We start from the raw sequence: 6,000 nt of genomic DNA on the forward strand, positions 1-6,000 counted from the left end.
TTACTTAAAGAAGTTTTGCCTGATTCTCTGAGGCCCTTGCAGCAGTTTGTATACAAAATGTTTAATCAAGATACTGTTTCAACCAAAGACAGTTTATTCTCCTAGTGGGAATCCAGACATTAGCTGTTAAAGTCTTTGTCGGCCTTCAAACAAACTGAGCTCTTAGAGGAGTTGCTCCAACCACTATCTCAATCTGCATATCTTGCATTTCTGCCTCTCTATGTTCCAGCCAGAATGAATTCTTTGTAACCAGAGGTCACTAATAGTTTTACACCTTTGCATGTTCTAGTTCCAAAGCCTAGGAAGGTCAACATCTACTTTGTATGGTTAAATCCTACTTAATATTTAAATCAGCTTAAAAAAGAGGCTCCTTCAAGAAAATGTCTCTCTCACTGGGTAATGCCACTCTTCTTCCAAATCTGTGGGTACTCTGGTCATACCTCTGTTAACTTCAGCCGCTGGCCTTAGCATTCATATTTCAACAGTCTGCTCACCAGCTTCTCACTCTGGTTTCTGATCACTTTGGATAAAGGCACTTTCCCCTCTGTACCCCCATCTCCCCACATCCACATGCGGCTCATAAAATACATGGAGTTAATGCCAAACGGATAAAAGCATAAATGAGTGAAGGAACGAACCAAGGAACAATGGGGTTAAGACTATCCTTATCATTATTTCTGTTATAACAATGCCTCTATTTTGAAAAGAAGTAAAACACCACAAATGCAACATTGTCTTGTTTTTCTTTTCTATTTTTTAAATTGCCACAGCTTTGACAGCAACTGGATCATTTGGTTGCAAACACTATGATGTGTTTTGGCCCTTGAATCCTATACATTATGGCATATGAAAAAAAAAGTCATAATTTCAAGATGATAATTTGAATGCAAACAGATGGTATTTCAGTGGTGGTGCACATAGATTCTTACATCTTGCAGGTCATGTTCCCCACCATCCCCCTTGGGAAAATACTGCATTTGCCATATTTCTTTCCCCACCTCCTTATCCCCACCCCTCTAGCCATATGTTTCGTAATGAGGGCACTTAAAATATCATAGAATTGGCCTATCCTCATGATATTTAAAATGTGAGATGTGACAATATCTTAACTTCAAACACATGGCTACACAAGAGAAGGGGAAAAAAAAAAGCCATGGAAGGAGTTCACACCATGTTATTTTGAGTGGAGGTCGGCAAAGAGGGAGGGGGCTTCATGTTAGGGATTTCAAAAAAGGGAAAAACGGGCTGCTCTGGCATAATGCATGAAAGATGGTGTTTGACGAACATGTGATCGATGTTTTTGCGAAACAGACCATCATCGGTTGGAAAATATACATTTTAATTTATAGAAGCAAAGATCTGAGCCACCTAGAGATTTTGACTGTCTGTTCTCTAGTCTGGAAAGAGGGAGAGAGAAAGGTCACCCATCTGGTTCCCTGGGTGTGATGATTCCACTTTGCTGGGATCATTTGCCTCCAGGTCTGCCACGGGGAGAGCTTGGCTAGGTTTAGCTGTGTTGGCAGCAGGTGAAATATCAGATAGAAGGATGATAAATAATAAATAGGCCCATTTTTCATATTTGGATGGAGGAAAATGCTAACGGAGTTGGGAAAATTCTGGCTCTCTTTTTCCAAGCTACTAGGCTTTGATTATTTCGAGATTGACCATTCAGTCTCCAAAGGCATTGGTTGGTATTTTCCTCTGCCAGAATGGGAAGAAGAGCTGATCATGGCGGGTTTGGGGGGGGGGGGGGGGGCAAGGACCTGCATGCCTCAGTTCCTCTTAGAGGTTCAGCATTTATAGGTCCAGCTGGCTTTTGAATTCTCACTTGTCCTTCAGTTGAGCTTGGTAGATGTGAGAGCTGCCCTCTTTCCACATTGCCTACTTCTGGGGGAAAAAAAAATATCTTACTGATATTTGTCATACAGGGGTATGAGTACCCCCAGAGGGGCATAGGGATCTGTAGTGAGTAATCAAAGCCATTGAGTTAGCATGGCTCATCTTCCAGTAGTAGAAATTTTATGCCAATAATAGAAAAGAACACATCGCTTTTATATCAGAGTAAACACAGATGTGAAGCAGAAGACAAAATTCACAATTCTAGAAATAAAGCATAAACATAAAAGTTAAAACATAAAACATAAACTTCAGGGTGCCTGGGTGGCTCAATGGTTAAGTGTCTGCCTTCGGCTCAGTTTGTGATCCCAGGGTCCTGAAATGGAGCCCCGCATCAGGTTCCCTGCTCAGTGGGGAGTCTGCTTCTCCCTCTCTCTTTCTGCTCCTCCCCCAACTGTGTGCCCACTCTCTCTCTTCTCAACTGAATAAATAAAATCTTTAAAAACACACGCACACATAAAACATAAACTTTAAAGACATGCCCAGGCTTCCTGCAAGCCTCTTTGGCTACACCTCAAGATCCCTTGGGAATCTCTTCTCAGCCTCCTTTGCCATTAGGTCCACATGGGGTTGTGGTGGAAAAACGTATGAGAGACACCTTCCTACAGTATCAGTCTCTGACCTAGCAGCATCAGAAAAGCAAATCGCTCTTCTTTTCCCATCTCATTATTTCCCCTTTACGTATCTGTAGGACAAATAATAGGGCATGCACCCTGTCTTCAAGTAGCTGATCCTCATTTGGAATTGGTGCTTTGTAGTAGGAAGTGCAGAAACAGAGGACTATCTCTTGGACACCTTCCTTACTAATTAGTGGTTTGAAAAACCAGGGCTGGTTACTGAGCTGGGAGGAATGAGTTCCTTTGGCAAAGGACATACTCAGACATCTGTCATCAGTGGTCATAATCACTACCTGCAAATGTGGAAGCTGGGAAAAATAGGTCTAGACACGGATTTTGTTCCTCAGTGAATGTTCTTGGGTTGAATATTAATTGGGGAAGAATTATTTTGGAAGGCTGATCCCTGAGATATCAGGCTCAGGACCTCCCTGCAGAAATCCTGCTTCTGTTCTTCTTTCCTCTTCAAGGTCAATTTTCTTCACCTTCTTATTTCTGGTAATAGTAACCTAACCAACCCAACTATCCAGGCTTGAAACGTCATCTTTAATTACCTTGTGTCTCCCATACACGTTCCCTCTGTTCTAGTCCCACAGCTCATTATCTGTTTTAGTTCATTAGATTCTAGGTTTGGTCCCTCGAATTCTCTTTGCATCCATCTTCCACTCTGATGTCAGAATGATTTTTCTTAATTACCCCTGAATTTCTTAATTATCAATCTGATCGTGATAATTTTCTGATCAGAAGTGGCACCTCATTGCCTACCAAAGAAAACATAGACTCTTCTCTTGTGCCACAAAGGATCCCTGTAATGTGTCCCCCTCTTTGACCCCCCTCCCCCATCCCTCTACTCAGAGCAGAGAGTGCCAATTTCCATCCTCTGAAATGCTAACTCTATTTTGCCATGCAGCTTTTTCATTAAGCCTTCCTGGAGTGTCCTTTTGAACTGGTTCTATATAGTATGATTCTGGAAGTCATCAAAGAAATCTTTCCTGGTAATCCCAGCCCATAATGTCCTGGTCTTTGGAAGTTTATAATGCTATCAAAGTTATCCCCGTACCCTGTTGAGTTAGAAACGTTTGATCAGCAATTTTATCTCCCCAACTAGACTGAAAACTCTAGCAAGACAGGGAGCTTCAGTTTGGAAAGACCCCAATGCTCAGGTGCACTATTTTAAATATAGCAGATGCTTAGTAAATATTTGTTTAGTGAGTGACTGGATTTCCTAAGTAAGACAACATAACATAAACCTTTTTTAGATTTTTATTAATATTCCAAGAAATGTGAAATCACTTACAGAATGAATTGTTTGCTTTTTAAATACTGCCCGAAAGAGAGATTAATTGTTCTGTGTGAGATTAACCTGCATAGCAGAGAGGTGAGGCTTGAGACACAGAGTGGGAAACTAGTTTAAACTCATAAATTAAAAATTCTGAAAAAGAAATGCTATTTTCTGGAATGCCTGCTTAGATTACAGCTAAGTTCAAGCTCAGTTCACATCTGAGGTATCTGTCAGAAACACTGTTGTTTTCACCATGACCGTTGTGGAGGCCAGTGCTAGCGACTTTCTCCAGGTTGGAGTGAACTCTGGTTTCCATGGGGCCATCAAATCAGGTTATGCTGGAGAATAACCCGGCAGGTTGGGAGGCCTTGGTTTTCCTGTGCAGTGCTAGTGTCAGGGAAAGGCTCTTAAAACCAAGTACAGGTTGTCTCATTTCCAGTATTTGAAGACAACAGAAAAGGTCTGGCCTGAGGTTAACTCACAGCAACTAAAATACAATGAAATAAAAATGAATGGAGATCATATGATAGTTGTCTTTTTCCGATTGACTTATTTCACTAAGCATGATATGCTCTAGTTCCATCCACGTCGTCGCAAATGGCAAGATTTCATTTCTTTTGATGGCTGCATAGTATTCCATTGTGTATATATACCACATCTTCTTGATCCATTCATCTGTTGATGGACATCTAGGTTCTTTCCATAGTCTGGCTATTGTAGACATTGATAAAAAGGGAAAAAAAATGAATGGAAACTGTAATGCATGACTGTCGGTTGAAGGCAATTTTTTTAAAAAAATTAATGGAAGTCCATATTTACTCATATTCGTTTTTACCTAATGTCCTATTTCTGTCCATCCAAAGTACCACAAGAAACATCGGCATTTGTCCCTAAGACCCTCTTGACTGGGACAGTCCCTCAGACATTGCTTAGTTTCTGATGACCTTGACAATTTTGAGGATTCGTGGCTAGATATTTTGTACAGTATCTGTCTTCTGGGATGCAGCTGATGTTTTGTTAGACTGGGGTCATGTGTTTGGGGGAAGAGAGACCACGTACAACTATGTCAAGACATAGTCTTGTCACTGCTATGTTAACTTTGACCACCCGGCTGCGGTAGGATTCGGGACATTTCTCCATCATAAAGTTACTCTATCTTACCACTTTCTGTACTGTATTCATTTGAAGGAAATCACTATGCACATTCCACACTTAGAGAATGAAGGAGGAATTAAATTCCATTTCCTTGAAGGTGGAGTAGCCACATGAATTATTTGAAACTCTTCTGCGTGGGAGTTTTCCACCATTTATTTAATGATGTGTCTATTTATCCAAATCATTTATTTATATCAATATAGACTTGCATATATTTATTTTATATTTTGGGTTATCATCCAAAATTACTTTATTTTGTTGCTATTTTATTGCTCAAATCCTTCCAGCTGTAGGCATCAGTTGCTCCTTCTGTTGCCTCCAATATACCTTTGACACCTTCCCATCTTTTTGTTTGTGTGTGTGTGTGTGTTTAGCAAATGTTTACTTTCTGGTACTACAAGATTCTACAGGCTCATCTTGACTATTTCTAGTCCCAATCTTTTTTTTTTTTTTTTTTTGAGATTTTATTTATTTATTTGAGAGGGAGTGAGAGAGAGAATGAGAGAGAGAGAGAGAGAGAGAGAGAGAAAGCATGAGCTGGAGCGAGAGGAAGCCTGCCTAGCAGGGAGCCTATGGGGCTTGATCCCAGGACCCTGGGATCATGACCTGAGATAAAGGCAGGTGCTTCACCTACTGAACCACCCAGGCACCCTTCCAGCCTCAGTCTTAAAATCAGCCTTTTCCCAAAGGACTGCTGTTCCTTTAATCGGAGAATTGACAACCAAGATCAGGAACTAGGTGCTTTTTGCTAAGAGGCTGGCATGGCTTCTAGGCTTTCTGGCTATTAAAGCAAGGAAATCTAGGTCCGTGTACTCACCTGTACATATACCTGTAAATATTTTGCCATGTGACCATCTCTATCTATGAGCTAGATGTGAGTTCATACAGATGTCTCCAACTGTAACATATTCCTACATGGGTCATTCCAGCCTCCTCTCCTTGTTTATTTGTAACCTGTCAAATAAACAGTGAGAAACATGCTTCCTACCGTCTGCCTTCTGTTTTGATTAATGCCAGTATATATTCCTAATGTTTTTAGAATTCTTAACCCAT

Source organism: Meles meles, chromosome 6 (genome assembly GCF_922984935.1).
Source record: "Meles meles chromosome 6, mMelMel3.1 paternal haplotype, whole genome shotgun sequence".
NCBI classification, from domain to species: Eukaryota; Metazoa; Chordata; class Mammalia; order Carnivora; family Mustelidae; genus Meles; species Meles meles.